Genomic DNA, 19,277 nt, shown 5'->3' on the forward strand with positions numbered 1-19,277 from the left:
TACCAGAAAAGCAACCTCGGAAAAATTTAAAGAGATTTGAAAGTATTATGTACATATATACTATGGTCAATATGGAAGGCATTCTGTTATTTTAAATCCGAAGGCACAGCTTAAATCATGTTTTTATTTTATTTAATTCAGAAAAAGTAACTAGTTTTTGAAATTGCTATATTTGGTTTGATGCTAAAAAAAGATGTGGGAACAGATGCAAGAAGTGTCTGTGGTGAAATCACTCAGAAAGAGTGAGCAAAATATGTTTAACATTCTTCTGAAAAAGGGAATGCCAAAATAATTCTGTCACATGGCTCCCAATTTTTAAAGATGGCAAAATACGACTATTCATTAGGAAGAATAGGGTTTCTCAATCTGTGCATTATTGGCATTTTGAGTTAGATAATTATTTGTGGTGGGGGGCTGCCCTATGCGTTGTAGGACCTTTCACAGCATCCATGGCCTCTGCTTACTAACACCATCCACACAGTTTTGACCATTGAATATATCTCCATAAATAACACATCTTCTGAAGAATGGGGGTGTGCAAAATTACCATAGTTAAAAACCCCTGATCTAGTGTTAGGGAAATAATGGGATATATACACACACAGACAAACATATATATAATACATATAGCATATAGATATATATTTATATTCAATATAAATATTCTGATATAAATATACATATTTTAATATGTTCCAATTAATATATCTGATTGAATATAAATGTACATTGAATCACCATTGTTTATGACTGTTGTTGAGAATGCCACTGGGAATCATGCTTTTGAAGGTCATGTAGGCAACATGTAAAACAGTCTTAATCTGTATCTCTTGTCCCAGAAATTCAACTTTCAGAAAGGAAGAAATAATAAATGATTAATAGCAAATGTTGATGTCAATCTGAATCTCCATAATAGAAAAACTATTAAACTGACCATTGGTAAAGACATATATTGGAAAACTAAACAATATTTCAGTTAAATGCATTTAAAGACATGAAAATAGCATATAATATACAATAGTCCCTTTTGCCATGTTAGCTGACATACTCACAGATTTTGGGATTAGATTATGTGCATCTTTTGAGAGCATTATTTTGTCTACTGCAGAAACCCTGAACTCATCACTGTTTTACAAGGTAAAAACTTGAACATTAAAGCAAATGTTACAACTCAACTTTGGCTTTTTGAGGCAGAGACCAGAACTAAATCCTTATTTAATAAAAAGTGCACCCAGATGTGATTTTGTTAAAAGTAATTAAAATCACAGAAAACATACCTTACAAAACACAAACAGAAAATAAAATCCAAAAGAAGATAGCAAAAACACCAGAAAGTATAATGGCTATTTGTCATGCTTACAAATCAATAATAGAAGCTTTGTATCATTAGTATTGCTTTAAGAGTAGTTATGCAAAATTATTTGTTATAAAAGGAGCTCTTCTGTATAACTTTCGTTGTCTTTTAACAGAGCATCCACATTTGCTTTTTGCATTGTTACACTACTTCAATAGTGTCTCCAGATAGCTCTAAGAAAAATGGTTGTCATCTGGGCATGGTGGCTCACGCCTGTAATCGCAGCACTTTGGGAGGCCGAGGCGGGCGGATCACAAGGTCAGGAGATCCAGACCATCCTGGCTAACACGGTGAAACCCCGTCTCCACTAAAAAATTAGCTGGGTGTGGTGGCAGGCACCTGTAGTCCCAGCTACTTGGGAGGCTGAGGCAGGAGACTGGCGTGAATCCAGGAGGCTAGGCTTGCAGTGAGCTGAGATCACGTCACTCAACACTGCACTCCACCCTAGGAAACAGAGCGAGACGTCGTCAAAGAAAAAAAAAAAAGAAAAGAGAAATGGTTGTCAACTCCAGGTTCCAAGATTCCAAGATACCATGTAATGTATCAATAAAATGCTACAATCAAATGAATAACAAGTTTAGCCAATATTTCCTTCTGATAAATTACTAACAGATTTTCTTAAATTGTGTTCCTGATTTTTAAAATCTTAGGTAAAAATATGAAGTAATTTTGCTTTCAATGTCAAATTGGTAAGTTTAATAAATAATTTTACATTATCCTTGAATGAATTTAAGAACATATTATTTCAAGCAAATATTACCATTATGACACTAAGAGAATTATGGTAGTTATATTACATATGTATTAAACATTTTCCACAAGGTCAGTCTGAGAGTCTATAACAAACATAAGATATTCCAGATTATCCTGCTTGCATGACCTTTTTCATAATTTTTTAAAGTTCTAGCCTATTAAATGGGATGCATTTAATAAACAGATTTCCAAAAATTTATTTCTTAGTAGCATGTTGAAATAGCTAAAGTGAACTTTAAATTTTTTGAAGTTCTATACCACTTTGAATTATTTTGTTTTCTAACTGTGAAAGTGGTCTGGATCAGGTTAAATAGATAAATGGATGATAAAACAAGACACAATGATCCGTTGCCTACAAGAAAAGCACTTCACTTTAATGGTACGCATACACTGAAAACAGAAATGGAAAAAGATATTCTATGCCCATGAACCAAAAAAGAGCAGCAGTAGTTATATTAGACAAAACAGATATCAAGACAAAAACTGTAAGAAGAGACATGAAAGTCATTATATAATTATAAAGGGGTCAATTCAGTAAAAGGATATGACAATTGTAAATCTATCCAACACTGGAGCACCCAGATATATAATGCAAACATTGTTAAAGCTAAAGAGAGATATATAGCCCAATAAAATATTAGCTGGAGACTTCAACACCACCCCACTTTCAGCATTAGACAGATCTCCCAGACAGAAAATCAACAAAGAAACATCACATTTAATCTACAACATAGGCCAAATAGACCCAAAAGATATTTAAAGAACATTTCATCTAATGATTGCAGAATACACATTATTCTCCTCAGCATATGGATCATTCTCAAAGATAGATTATATGTTAGGTCACAAAAGAAGTCTTAAAACATTCAAAAACTTAAAATACTATCATGCATCTTCTCTGACCTCAATAGAATACAACTAGAAATTAATAACAAGAGGAATTTTGAAACTATACAAATAATGGAAATTAAATAATATCCTCCTGAATGCCCAATGGGTCAATGAAGAAATTAAGAAGTAAATTGTGAAGTTTCTTAAAACAAATGATAATTGAAATACAACATCTGAAAAACTATAGGATATAGAAAAGCAGTGCTAAGTTGGAAATTTATAGCTACAAGAGTCCACATAAAAAACTTCAAATACATAACATAATGATGCATCTTAAAGAATTAGAAAAGCAAGATCAAACTGAACCCCAAATTAGAAGGTAAGAAAACATAGAGATCAGAGCAGAAATAAATTAAATTAAAATGCATACAACAATACCAAAGGTCAATGAAAGAAAAAGTTGATATTTAGAAAAGATAAAAGTAACAAAACCTTACCTAGCCTAACTAACAAAAAATGGAGAAAACTCAAATACATAAAATTGAAGAGGAAAAAAGAGACATTACAATTGATAACACAGAAATTCAAAGAACCATTAGTGGCAATGATGAGCAAATCTATTTCAATGAATTGGAAAATCTAGAGGAAATTAATAAACTCCTATACTTATATAACCTATCAAGTTTGAACCACGAAGAAATCCAAAACCTGAATAGACCAATAACAAGTAACAAGATCAATGCCATAATAAAAAGGCTCCTAGAAAAAAAAAAAAAAAAAAAAAAAAAAAAAAGCCCAGGACCTGATGGCTTCACTGCTGAATTATACCAAACATTTACATAAAAGCTAATACAAATCCTACTCAAAATATTCAAAAAATACAGGAGGAGGGAATATTTCCAAACTCATTCTATGAGGCCAACATCACACTGATACCAAAACCAGACAAAGAAACATCAAAATAAAGAAAACAGAGGCCAATATCTCTGATGAATAATGATGCAAAAATTCTCAAGTAAATACTGGCAAGCCAAATCCAACAACACATTAAAAAAATCACTCATCGGCCGGGTGCGGTGGCTCAGGCCTGTAATCCCAACACTTTGGGAGGCCGAGATGGGCGGATCACGAGGTCAGGAGATCGAGACCATCCTGGCTAACACAGTGAAACCCCGTCTCTACTAAAAATACAAAAAACTAGCCGGGCGAGGTGGCGGGCAACTGTAGTCCCAGCTACTTGGGAGGCTGAGGCAGGAGAATGGCGTAAACCCGGGAGGTGGAGCTTGCAGTGAGCTGAGATCCGGCCACTGCACTCCAGCTCGGGTGACAGAGCAAGACTCCGCCTCAAAAAAAAAAAAAAAAATCACTCATCATGACCAAGTTGAATTCATCCCAGGGATGCAAGGATAGTTCAACACACACAAATCAATCAGTATGATACATCTTATGAACAAAGTGAAGAACAAAAGCCATATGATCAGTTCAATTGATACTGAAAAGCACTGGATAAAATTCAACATCTCTTTATGTTAAAAACCCTCAAAAACTGGATATAGAAGGAACCTACCTCAAAATAAAGCCACAGGTGACACATCCACAACTACTATCTTACTAAATGGGGAAAACCTGAGAGCTTTTTCTCTAAAACCTGGACAGGGATGCTCACTTTCACCACTGTTATTCAACATAGGAATAATGGAAGTCCTAGCTAGAGCAGTCAGACAAGATAAAGAAATAAAGGGCATTCAAATTGCAAGGGAAGAAGTCAAATTAACCTTGTTTGCAGATGCTATAATCCTATATTTGGAAAAAACCTAAAGACTCCACAAGAAAACTACTAGAACTGATAAACAAATTCAGTAAAGTTTTAAGATATGAAATCAACACAAAAATCAGGCTTATTTCTATATGCCAACATGAACAACGTGAAAGAGAAATTTAAAAACGAATCTCATTTACAATAGCCACACATAAAATTAAATACCTAGGAATTTACTTAACCAAGGAAGTGAAATATGTCTATAATGAAAACTATAAGATACTGAAAAAATAAATTGAAGAGGGAACAAAAAAATTGAAATCTATTCCATGTTCATGGACTGAAGGAATCAATATTGTTAAAATGTCCATAAGACCAAAAGCAGTCTAGAGATTCAGTGCAATCCCTATCAAAATACCAACAGCATTCTTCACAAGAAGAGAAAAAAAATCCTCAAAATTATATAGAACCACAAAAGACCCAGAACAGCCAAAGCTATCCTGAGCAAAACAACAACAACCCCCGCACCCCCCCCCAAAAAAAAAAAAAAAAAAAAAACCCTGGAGGAATCACATTACCTGAGTTTAAATTAAATAACATTACCTAAGTTAGAGTAACCAAACAACATAGTAGCACTGGCAAAGAAATAGACATATGGACCAATGAAATAGAATAAAAAACTCAGAAACAAATCCTCACGCTTACAGTGAACTCACTTTCAGTGAAGATTCCAAGAGTATACATCAGAGAAAAGGTCTCTTCAATAAATGTTACTGGGATAACTGTATATCCATATGCAGAGGAATGAAACTAGACCTGTATGTCTTGCAGTATACAAAAATCAACTCAAAATGGATTAAAAACTTAAATCAAAGACCTCATACTATGAAACTCCTAAAACAAAACATTGTTGAAACTCTCTAGTGTTGGGGTCCGCGTGTTTCCTAAACAAAGGAATGAACACACAAGACAACACAAGATGAAACAAACATGGCGGCCGCCCCAAACGACACGCTCCACTTTATTTTATACCGTCCTTTGTGGAATGTTACCAAGTCACAAGACACATTGTTGTTTTTCTGACCTTTCCCTGACTTTCTGAATTTCCAATATGTTTACATATAAACAAGCCCCCAGGGTCTGCTATTTGCAACTGAGGCCAGTCTTGTAGGCTCCTTTGTCCTCCCTGTTTGCAGAGGAGGAATGCCCAGCTTCGTTTACAAGAGCAGGACTTATAATATTAATGGGAGAATGGCCTGCTTCGTTTGCAAGAGCAGGATTTATAATATTTATGGGGGAAATGGCCTGCTTCGTTTGCAAGAGCATGTAGTCCTCTACACTCTAGGATATTGCTCTGGGCAAGAAATTCTTAAATAGTATGCCACAAGCACAGGCAATGAAAGCAACATTGGACAAATGGGATCACATTAAGTTAAAAAACTTCTGCATAGCAAAGAAAACAATCAACAAAGTGAAGAGACAACCCACAGAAGGGGCAAAAATATTTGCAAACTACCCAAATGTCCAGGAAATAATAGTGAGAATATATAAGGAGCTCAAACACCTCCATAGGAAAATAATAATAATCTAATTTAAAGATGGGCAAAATATTTGAATAGACATTTCTCAGAGGAAGACATACAGATATTTTGTTTGTTTGTTTGTTTGTTTTCTGTTTTTTGAGACGGAGTCTCGCTCTGTTGCCCAGGCTGGAGTGTAGTGGCGCGATCTCCACTCACTGCAAACTCCACCTCCCGGGTTCACGCCATTCTCCTGCCTCAGCCTCCCATGTAACTGGGACTACAGGCGCCTGCCACCGTGCCTGGCTAATTTTTTGTATTTTTAGTAGAGAAGGGGTTTCACAGTGTTAGCCAGGATGGTCTCGATCTCCTGACCTCGTGATCCGCCATCTCAAACAGGCATATGAAAATGTGCTCAACAACATTGAACATTAAATAAATGCAAATCAAACTACAATGAGATATTATCTCACTCCAGTTAAAATGGCTTTTATCCAAAAGACAGGCAATAATATATGCTGCAAGGTTGTAGAGAAAAGGAACTGTTGTACATTGTTGGTGGGAATTTACATTAGTATAACCACTATGGAGAACAGTTTGGAGGTTCCTCAAACTAAAACTGAGCTACCATTCAATTCAGCAATCCCACTGCCTGGTTTATACCCCAAAGGAAAGAAATAATTAAATCAAAGGAATATCTGCACCCCCATGTTTATTGCAGCACTCTTCATGATAGCTATGATTTGGAAGAAACCTAAGTGCCCATCAACAGATGAATGCATTAAGGAAATGTAGTGTTTATACACAATGTAGTACTATTCAGACATTCATCATTCACCTATGATAAACTCCTATTTTTTGTGTTTTTTTTAAGAGATGGGTTCTCACTAGCTATACAGGCTGATCTTGAATTCCCAGGCTAAAGCGATCCTCCTGCCTGCCTAAAATTCCCAGCATTTATAAGCAGAGCTACAACACTGTTTCACATCTAACTTAAAAAAAAAAAAAAAAAAAAAAAACTTAGGAGATACACAGGAATACAAAAACCTGCTTCTTTTTTTACCAAGAATATTTTACATATTATACCTTGTCTTCAGATTCAAAGAAATATATTATTATAAGGCATATTTCAATCCAAATTATCTTTTTTAACATTTAAATCATGAATGAACTCTCATTCACAATTGCTACAAAGAGAATAAAATACCTAGGAATACAACTTACAAGTGATGTGAAGGACCTCTTCAAGGAGAACTACAAACCGCTGCTCAAGGAAATAAGAGAGGACACAAACAAATGGAAAAGTCATTGACAGGAAGAATCAATATTGTGAAAATGGCCATACTGCCCAAGGAAATTTATAGATTCAATGCTATTCCCATCAACCTACCATTGACTTTCTTCACAGAATCAGAAAAAGTTACTTTAAACTTCATATGGAACCAAAAAAGAGCCCATATAGTGGCAAGAAGAACAAAGCTGGAGGCATCATGCTACCTGACTTCAAACTATACTACAAGGCTACAATAACCAAAACAGCATGCTACTGGTGGAAAACAGATATATAGACCAATGGAACAGAACAGAGGCCTCAGAAATAACACCACACATCTACAACCACCTGATCTTTGACAAACCTGACAAAAACAAGCAATGGGGAAAGGATTCCCTATTTAATAAATGGGGTTGGGAAAACTGGCTAGCCATATGCAGAAAACTGAAACCAGACCCCTTCCTTAAACCTTATACAAAAATTAACTCAAGATGTATTAAAGGCTTAAACATAAGACCTAAAACCATAAATATCCTAGAAGAAAACCCAGGCAATACCACTCAGGGTCTAAGCATGGGCAAAGACTTCATGACTAAAACACCAAAAAAAATTGCAACAAAAGCCAAAATTGACAAATGGGATCGAATTAACCTAAAGAGCTTCTGCACAGCAAAATAAACCATCGTCAAACTGAACAGGCAACCTACAGAATGTGAGGACATTTTTGCAATCTAGCCATCTGACAAAGGGCTAATATTCAGAATCTACCAGGAACTTAAACAAATTTACAAGAAAAAAAACAAACAAACAACCCCATCAAAAAGTGAGAGAAGGATATGAATGAGAGTTCTCAAAAGAAGACATTTATGCAGACAACAAACATGAAAAAACCTCATCATCACTGGTTATTAGAGAAATGCAAATCAAAACCTCATTGAGATACCATATCATGCCAGTTAGAATGGCGATCATTAAAATGTCAGGAAACAACAGATGCTGGAGAGGATGTGGAGAAATAGCAACGCTTTTACACGGTTCGTGGGAGTGTAAATTAGACCAACCATTGTGGAAGACAGTGTGGAGATTCCATCTAGAACCAGAAATACCATTTGACCCAGCAATCCCATTACTGGGTATAGACCCAAAGGATTATAAATCACTCTTCTATAAAGGTATATGCACACGTGTGTTTATTGCAGCACTATTTACAATAGCAAAGACTTGGAACCAACCCAAATGCCTATCTACGATAGACTGGATAAAGAAATTGTGGCACATATTCACCATGGAATACTATGCAGCCATAAAAAAGAATGAGTTCATGTCCCTTGCAGGCATGTGGATGAGGCCAGAAACCATAATTCTCAGCAAACTAACACGGGAATAGAAAACCAAACACCGGGAGTTGAACAATGAGAACACATGAACACAGAGAGGGGAACATCACACACCAAGGCCTGTCGGGGGATTGGGGGAAAGGGGAGGAATAGCATTAGGAAAAATACCTAATGTAGATGACGAGTTGATGGGTTCAGCAAACCACCATGGCATGTGTATACCTATGTAACAAACCTGCATGATCTGCACATGTATCCTGGGTAAGGGTGTTTTTGGAGAAGAATTGGTATGTGAGCAAGTCAACTAAGTGGGGAAATTCCACCCTCAACATGGGTAAACACCATCCAGTTGACTAAAGGCTCTTGTAAAAGAAAAAATGTAGAAGGGCCAGTAATATTTTTCTCTCTTTTGGAGTAGGACACCCTTCTGCTGCCCTTGAGCATCAGAACTCTAGGTTGTTTAGCCATTTGACTCTGGGAATTGCACTAGCAGTCTCCTGGGGCTCTCTTGCCATTGGACTCAGATTGAGACTTCCATCATTGGTTTTCTCGGTTCTTAGACCTTCCAAATTGGACTGAGCATGCCAGTAACTTCTCGGGGACTTCAGCTTACAGATGATCTAGTGTGGGACATCTCAGCTTCCATAATAATTTGAGCCAATTCCCCTAATAATCCCCTCACATATATTTATTTTTCTATCTATCTATCTATCTATCTATCTATCTATCTATCTATCTATCTATCCATCCATCCATCACCTATCTTTCTATCTATTTATCTTTTGGTTCTGTATCTCTGGAGAACTTTGACAAATACAGAAACATAAGTAAAACATTTTTGTGTATCTATTAATGAAATGATTCCTGAAAATGTATTCCTATGACCAGGTCTAATCTTTAAAGTTTTTATTAGCCTACTAATAGAGCTGACATCACTACAATTTAAAACTTCTTAATAAGTTGGAATCACTCATACTTTTCTGTATAATTTAAAAAGTGTTCATTGAAGAAATGATTCACTCAATAGGATAAACTGCCCACACCTGGATGGAACAACAGGCATACAATAAGTAAGATAATATAATGGAGTTGCAGCAAAACAAAACAAAACACCTATATGGATTAAGGTGGGGAAAGGGGTAGTTTCCAGAAAAATAGTTTATTTTCCCCTAAAGATAAAATGGGGATGTGAGATTAGACCAGAAAATAGAATCTGTCTACTACAGCTTGTCATATCATTTGTGGATGAAATGTAAAGAATGACATCCAGGTCATTAGGTTAATGAATAAGCCAGGTCAGCAAGACAAACTTTGCATGTTCTCACTTATTTGTGGGAGCTAAAAATTAAAACCATTAAACTCATAGAGATGAAGGGTAGAAGGATGGGTACCAGAGGCTGGGAAGGGTAGTGGGAAGATTGGGGCAGAGTGAGGATGGTTAATGAGTACAAAAAATAGATAGGCTGAATAGGATCTAGTATGTCATAGCATATCAGGGTGACTATAGTCAATATTAATTTATTTTACATAGAAAAATAACTAGAAGTGTAGAATTAGATTGTAATACAAAGAAATGATAAATGCTTGAGGGGATGGATACTCCATTTAACCCGATGTGATTATAATGTATTGTGTGCTGGTATCAAAATCACTCACGTGCCTCGTAAATATATACACCTACTATGTGCCCACAAAAAAGTAAAAATATATTTTAGAATATCAAAATGGTAAAAGTGAATGTGTCTCAAAAAGCCTAAGAGTAGGAGATCGAGGAACCCATAACATAAACATCTATTTTGCTTTGATAATTTTGTTACCAGCTAACATCCTGGACCACATGCATAATGTAAAGACATAAACTAAATCTGAAAACATTTCTCTATCCAAGCAAAATAAAGCAAACGCATGAGGAAATAAAACCCCTACATAACTGTAATAAAAAGACCAAAGAAGTTTCCAAAACTTTCTAAAATATGTGATTTTATTAAATGTTCTATTGAATTAAAAGAAGGAAATTGAACAAAAGGGCAGTATTGCTCCTACAAAGTGCTCTCCAGTTTTTATTTTAAACCATGACTCAGAAACAAACTAAAGATGCAATTAATCATATTCAAAGTCAAAGAGCATAACCATAGCTGACGCTATTTTATTTTTTTCTTTCCGCCCCCTCCGTCTTGGTAATGCCATGACAACTCATATCAAGTAGAAAATGTTTTGAATATAGTGAGCATGCACACAGTAGTAATGCTTTAATTATCTTAATGAGTGCAAAAGATTTCTCATTACAGACAAGGGAACAAAATTACATTTTACAGATTTACAACTGAGAACAATGAGAAAGTTAATGGGCTATTTCTGAGAAAATGCATTTTAAAGAATAATATTCTGGATTCTTATAGATGTAAAAGGCATCTGTCCCAAATTTCTAGTATCTTGAAAATGTGTCAGAGTCATTGAGAAATCATATTATTAATATTTAGGCCTAATGGAAAATTATCATATGCCTAATGTTGTCTGTGATACTATATGTAATGTAAACAGAACACACTTGCAAATTAATTAATATGTCACAATTATCTGAAGACACAGTCAGGTCTAATCAAGCTTAATGCACATATCAGATTATAAATTAATCTTTAGATGTAGGACAAATGACTACAAAATGGCAGTGTAAGTATGGCACATAGGACATGAAATATTAATGAGAACTAGTTGTACTTACCTCTCAATAACATCTAAATAGGAATGTGATTGCAGACTTTGAGTGGTTGTAGTCCCTTTCTACTACAGAAAAGAAAATAAATGCAGTGAACTTTTAAAAATGTCAGTAAGCCCGGCTTTCAAATGTATAATTTACTATTTTATTGGCTGCTTATAAATGGATAATAATAAGCTTCTGGCTGAATGCAAGCTTATAAATGCAGGATCAAAAATGGGGAGAATGCCATAAGATGGTAAATGTATAATTTTATGTTACTAATTTTCCTCTAAGTAATTACAGTAGAAGTAAAAAAAAAAAAAAAAAATACAACTGTAGTGTTAAAATGTGAATAGAAATTTTGATATTCTGCTTGTGTAGAACAAGATTTTTATAGGAAAAGAATCTTTGGAAATATAATCACTCATACTTCTGTAACAATGCAGGATCAGCAATACTGAGATTGCTGCTTAGGTTGGATAGCTTCAATGGGTAATAATTTTCATATTTTTTACTATTTGCTTTTTTGATATATTCCTAAATCTCAAGCATGTATGGATTAGCTAGTCGTGTTAATCAACGGTCATGAATATAGAAATATTTTCTCTTAGTATTTTGATGGAGCTATTAATATTTTTGTTCTTAATTGCTCACATATTTTTAAATACAAAAACAAATATGTATATACGTGTGTGTGTGTGTTTACATATATAACTATTTTGGTACTAATGAACATTGTCACAAATAAATTGTAATTACATAATAGAATTAATGATTTTATTAGTGTTTTATTTATTATACTGAATATAGTTTTGTCCAAGTTGACTTAAATATATTGGCATCCAGGATATTACAACGATTTGAAGATGTTAGCTGAAGTCAGCTTTATTTAATTTAGTAAACCTTCATTGTGATGCCATTGAGGTAAGAGAAAACAAAGACAGAAAGGATATTTACCCATTTTTATACATTAATTATGAACTAATATTTTCCTGATTATACAAAAAAATAAAGACAATGATTTGAAATAAACTCTATTTTAAATGTATCAATAACATTTGGGGAATTATGAAGTTTGTACTGGCTTTAGACATCACTCACAGGTATCAGGCATTTAGCATAATTATTTCTAAGACTCCATGATCTCCAGACTCATATGGCCAGATATCTAGTAAAAATTTGTACATAGATATCTAATTGGCATCAAAAACTTAACGCATACAAAACTGAGCTCCTGGTTTTCCCTCAAAATCTGCTCCTCCCAACTGCTTTCTCCTTCTCAGTAAATGGCAATGCCATTATTTGATCAGCTAAGAACAAACATCTTGAATTTATTTGTTTTACATAGAATTTAAGCTAAAATACAAGTAATGGAGACCTGATTACAGTGGTTTAAACATACAAGAATTTCTTTTTCCAATTTGACAAATATTTTAGATATAGACAACCACTCTTATCAGTTTAGGGCTTAAAATGCATCATTTGCAAACATCTTGGTATTTTAGCCCATATTCCAGACAGCAGAAAGGAACAAAAGATGAGTACATGCTATATAACGTGCATATTTCACGTTGCATGCCTGTATCAGTGTACCTCGTGTCCACCATGAAGATGGACCTGTACTATGCACCTACACAAAAATTTTAAAAACAAAAAACTTTTTAAAAAGAAAAGATGAGTACAATAAAGTATACATTCTAGCTTAGCAACTCATTTTAAAGTGCATTCCCAAAAGATCCACCAGGCAATGTTATCTTTGCATTTTCTTGGCTACTTTCATTTGAAAGAGAAGCTGAGAAATGTATTCTCTTTCTCCTTTTCCTTCTTCCCCTCCTCCTTCTCTTTCTTCTTTTATAACTTGAAAATATTTCCACCTCCAATAATAAGGATAATTTGTTATTAAGAGAGAAAATGGCAAGCAGTCAGCAGTCTCTTCTTAATTATTCTTAAAGCCTTTCTCTTAGCCCTACTTCCAGCCCACAAGAAAACACTGGCTTCTCTTCCATGAAAAAAAAAAATCATCTAACACTCGACACTTTTCACCCCTTCAACTGCTACAGCTTTGCTCCAAGCCAGTATCTGTCACCTGTATTATGGCAATAGCCTCTAATTAGTCTCTGTTTTGGCCACCACCACACTGTGATGTATTCTCAGTGTGGCAGCCATACTGATTCTTCTAAAACGTTTTGTCATACCTCTCCACTGCTCAAAACTTTCCAATGCTTTTTATTCCACTCAATGTAAAATTAAGAGTCCCAATAGAAAGTTAAAAGGTATTACTTCAGAACGCTCTATGTTCAGCTCCTACTGTATTCTCCCTTCTCTCTTATATATTTGAAAACACAAGGTATCATTCAAGGGCAGTGTCCACAATGAAGGGAGGCAAAAAGAATACTACATGGACATGAGATGATGATGGAAATATTTAAAGGAGACAATATTAGGCCCTCTGGTCACTGAGCATATGGATAGATAGAATTGTAACATTGAGAGTGTAAGCAAGGAAAACAAACAAACAAAAAAAACAATGTGTTTCTGTATCACTTGTTATTTGGAACCCTGGAGGAAGACATCATTACAGTGTGTTACATGCCAACATGAGATAGCACAGTGGAGTACAATTGAATATATTTTATGTTCTGGTAAATAGAGTATTTAAGATGATTTATTTCTCTGTTTCACATTGTCCCAACGGGCCATGGAGGAGAATCAGAAATTTCTGCATGCCCTACCGAATGGGAAAGTGTGAGAGTGTTGAGAGAACTGATGTCCAATATAGGCCTGGGATTATGACAAGGAAGGTTCAAAGTCTGTGATTCTTATGAATACAGGCCCCTGCACATTCCAGAAATGTCAGCAGCCAAAGTTAGCATATGTCCAAAATCTAGGACAATCTCAGTTGCAATAAAGCAGTTAAGGTAGGGACCAAGGGTGGCACCACAGACTAATTGTGATAAGATACTCTAGCAGATACTGATAATGCTCCAGAGGACAGTACATAAATAAGACATCACTCTCAATGTTTTGCAATTTCTCCTGCACCCAGGCACAAGCAGAAACAAGAATATAGGAGTATAACACTGATAAATGCTTGTACTGTATAGGATTTTAATGTATAGAATTTTTTATTTATTCACTAAAACTCAAAGTACAGAAATATTACTTCTTGTATTTTCTTTATAAATGATGTCATAGATGACCCATGACAAAATGGAAAAGTAGACAGAAGAAGAAGTTTGCCTTTTAAAATAACATCATTTTTCTGTATTACTTGAACCTCTTTCAGTACTCAGGACTTCACAGGCAAAGGAGCAACACATCTGGTTAATAAAGAAAAATAGTATTTCTTTTTAAGGAAATGAATATGTTAGACCTCCAGAGAACATCTGAATTTTAAAATGAGGGACATTTGTAGAGTATGATATCTTATCTAAAAAAAGTTAGTAGGGGATTTTAGTATTTCATTAAACAAGTCATATCTATTTAGCAAAGGAGCTCTGTATTGACACAATTCTCATCAAACTTTATAAGGCTAACTCCCTTGCCTATTCTGCCTATGCAAAAATTCTGTCCAGAAAGGCAGGATAATATATTTGCTACTTATCTTCAAAGGAAACAGAAGACCTGCTAGGCTTGGAATTGAAGAATATTTAAGGAAAAGACTATTCTGCAAATTATGGCAAGATTAAGAGAACCAATGAGGCAGATTGAGGCATCTGGTAACTAGCAACAGAAAGAAGTCCTTGTAACCATTAGCTCTCAAGGGACAAAAAGGAAGAAATGGTGACATTGAGAAATTGTTAGAATTAAAGCCATACAAAGGAGCCTGCCAAACAGGAGCTATATTTACTCATTTATTTTTGTTCCATGCACCTCTTTGTCAGTAAAAAAAAAAAATATGGATCCCTTCACAGAATACTAATTTTAAATGCCAAAATAAAATACGTAGGATTAAGAAGCAAAGGAAAGTAATCTCACAGTTGATAGACAAGTATTTCTTAACATAAGAGAGTAATCTCAGAGTTGAGTGACAGGTATTCCAGAATCACAGAGACTTGCTTTTTTCAAGCAGTAATTACATTAGTTGGTTGGATAATACCCTCTAAATATAATCAAATGCAAATTTTGTAAGTTTAGTTAGTCTTTGATATTTGCACAGAGAGATTAATTTGGGGGACTTATTTTCTTAAGTGTTGTGATTAGAAAATTAGTTGTGAAATATATCAAATTTACTTTTATCATTTATTAAGATCATTTTTCATTTTTATCAAAACGGTGAATGAGCTAAAATAGATAAAACTATGTGTGATCTCTGCATTCCCAGGTTAATCTTAATTGTTCATGATGTAATTTTTATGCATATATTACAGGAGGCAATGCAGTTACATATTATCAAAAATGTATGTGCCAGTGTCTATCAGTGAGGTGAACTCGTTTTCTTTTTTTCTCTTAGCTGTTTTTGTCAGATATTGTTTACAATGTTATGATGATTTAGTAATAATGAAAATAAACAAAGTAGCACACTACCAGTGTGCTAAGCATATTTCACTTATTCTTGAATCTTGAAAAAAATGCATAATTTTTTATTTGTTATCTATACTTAGGAATAGCTAAATAGTCACAAAATTCTCTGTTTTTAAACATACTGCAAAAAACTGCCTGCAAAATTTCCTGGGCCAGAAAATTTTCATAGTATAACCCTTTGAAAATGTGCTCAATATTGTATATAATACTCATCTGATTAGCTTTTCTATTGCTTCTTCAGTCAATTTATTGGTAATTATAATTTTCTTACAAATTAATCACTTTACTCAAACTTGCATAAATTCAGTTCAAAGAATAATTAATTTTACTTTTATTTGCTTTGTTGAGTGTTTTTCTGTTACTCTTTGTTTTTCATTGTAATTGTGGGCTTTTCTCTTAATAAATTTTATTTTGCTATTATTCTCACTTAGAATAATTTATTGTCTATTAGTTTACTTTTTCTAATACTTTAATATAATATGCATATTTCTTCAATTTTACTTAGTTTTTTTTTTTTTTTTTTTTTTTTTTTTTGGAGATGGAGTCTTGCTCTGTCACCTAAGCTGGAGTGCAATGGTGCTGTCTCAGTTCACTGCAACCTCCACCTCCTGGGTTCAAGTGATTCTCCTGCCTCAACCCCCTGAGTAGCTGGGACTACAGGTGCATGCCACCACACTGGCTAATTTTTGTATTTTTAGTAGCGGCGGGGTTTCACCATGTTGGCCAAGATGATCTCGATCTCCTGACCTCGCCATCCACCCACCTTGGCTTCCCAAAGTGCTGGGATAACAGGCATGAGCTACCGCGCCCAGCCTACTTAGATTTTTATCTTAAGCAAGACAATTAAATTTCTTTTATTGTGTTTGGAAAGAAATTTGTTTAAAAGCTATAACGTATCTACTGTGCTTATCTCATGAGTTTTGAAAATCTCATGATTATTTTCTGGATAGACATAAGTGCTAGTGTTGATTTACTCATCAACCTACAAGTTGTTTAAAAGAGAGCTCCCCACTGTTCTATCCATGGTTCAATGTTTTCATTTTCTTACTAAGAACTAAAGTTCTCTGTTCATCCATTATGTGAGACGTGAAAATGCAAAAGTCCCACTTCCATCAATGCAATTAAAACTATGTATAATGTTTATTGTCTGATAAATTTTCTTTCCTTGCATACATGCTCATTTTAAGAAATCAAATAGAGTGCTTTTCTTTCAGAATGATGACATGTAGTGTCTCACGGAGACACTCCCTTGTGAAAAATGCCTAACTAGCATAAAAACATTTAAAAACACAACCATTTAATATCCCTGAAAATTGTCCTAATTAACAAAAGTAAATTATTTTAAAAATCTACTAAAACTTAATAAGAGCACAGAGACCCCATGATATCTGAGACCTTCTCCTTCGCCTCTCCTGGGCTAATCTTGACAGAAATTTTATATTGGGTGGATATAGCCAAAAAGATAGACTCTCTACTCTCAAATCCAAATTAAGGTTTTCTGTATCTCACCTAGAGGGGTAGGTCATCAACATGTTTTATCTCCTCCAACTCCTAGTTAAAGAGGCCAAATTAATAGTGAGTGTGACCAAGAAGTGGGACCTTGTACCTACACCCAATCTCTACATAGAGAATGGAAGCTCTAACGCAAGTGTGGTAAGCTGAGAATTCTGGGACCCCCAGATGCTCTTGCCCTAGCTCATTTATTGAGCAGTTTCCATGTTAGGAGAGACAAGCATAAGAGAACACAGTCTAGTGGCCTGCCTAGTGCACAGAGTAGTTAGTCATATAGTTAGCCAGAGGGAAGGGAAGAATATAAGGAAAGAGAGCTGTGAAGCTCCCCTTACAAAATCCGACATTATAGAACATGTAGGAGTTTAAAATTAAGGACACTCTCAGTAGCAATGGCTCTTCTCAATCAAGATCAGCAATCTGAAAGATAGGCCAGATACTTTACCAGAATGTATGAAAAAATATAGCTAAGAATAGCCACCCTAAGGTCATGACAAAGTTTAAAGATGGGCCTTAAATACTATTCCTGATGCAACTTAACTGTATCAAATTGCTGAGCGATACTTCACTGAGGGTATTGCTGAATACAATAGAGAAATCAGTTGATAATTAGTGAAACTGAACTGGAGGGAAATAATACCAAATGATGCAGAGAGTTTTACAGAAAAAAATATGAAAAGAGATAATCAAAGAGATCTCTGACAAAGTCACTACAATCTCAGGGTGATTATTCACACCCATGTAGGTGACTTCAAAGGAGGAACACAAAAGGCTTCAAACTGCTGTAGCAATCAATTTCACTAACATGGCCTAGCCAGGTTAAAAATAATAATAATAATAACAAAGTAAGCAACAACAGAAACAAAGGCAGAAAAAAAAAACTTAGTACCCCAAATTGTCACAATATATGACCTATAGCATTCAGTTATCAAAAAATTACAAGATATGCAAATAAATAGGAATGTGTGAATGATACACAGAAAAAAGAAAACAATGAGAAAAGTATGTAAAAATGAGGAGCTATCAGACATAACAGAAAAAGACTTAAAGGAGCCATGACAAATATGTTCAAATAACTATTATGGAGATCGCTATTAACAACTGAACATCAAATGTAGAAGACATAGAAAAGTAAGCATAAACCAACTCAGAAGCAAGCAGAAAACAAGAAATAAGCAAAATTAGAGCTGAAATGAATACAATTGACACAAAAAATACAGAAAATTTTTATAAAATTAGGTTTGTTTTTGAAAGAATAAATAAGATTGATAGACCACTAGCTAGAATAATAAATAAAAAAAAAGATAAGATCCAAGAAAACACAACCAAAAACGACAAAGAGGAATTATCACAACACTCACAGAAATACAAAAATCCTCAGAGACTATTACAAACACCTCTATGAACATGAACACAAACTAGAAAACCTAGAAAAAAATGAATAAATTCTGAGAAGAATATAACCTCTTCAAATTGAACTAGGAAGAAATTCAAATGCTGAACAGACCAATAACTAGTTCCAAATTTGAATCAGTAATAAAAAGCCTACCAACCAGAAAAAGCCCAAAACCAGATTAATTAAAACCTGAATTCTGCAAGATGTATAAAGAAGAGCTGATACCATTCTAACTGTAACAGTTCCAAAAACTTTATTCTGATAACAAAACCTGGCAGAGACACAATGACAACAGCAACAACAAAAAACACTGCCAAAATGCA

At 34.5% G+C, this 19,277-nt stretch overlaps 1 long non-coding RNA gene across 1 annotated transcript in view; it reads right to left on the minus strand.

Annotated features, from left to right (window-relative positions):
- Positions 1-661: 661 nt before the first annotated feature.
- The window catches only part of LOC111536546, a 29,386-nt gene continuing 10,770 nt past the window's right edge, over positions 662-19,277 (minus strand). The window contains exons 2-3 of the long non-coding RNA XR_002729770.1: positions 11,550-11,611; positions 662-847 (exon numbers count right to left, since the gene is read on the minus strand). This is a non-coding gene — a long non-coding RNA (uncharacterized LOC111536546). The remainder of the gene's footprint in view (positions 848-11,549; positions 11,612-19,277) is intronic.

This window comes from Piliocolobus tephrosceles, chromosome 12, assembly GCF_002776525.5.
Source record: "Piliocolobus tephrosceles isolate RC106 chromosome 12, ASM277652v3, whole genome shotgun sequence".
Classification (NCBI taxonomy): Eukaryota; Metazoa; Chordata; class Mammalia; order Primates; family Cercopithecidae; genus Piliocolobus; species Piliocolobus tephrosceles.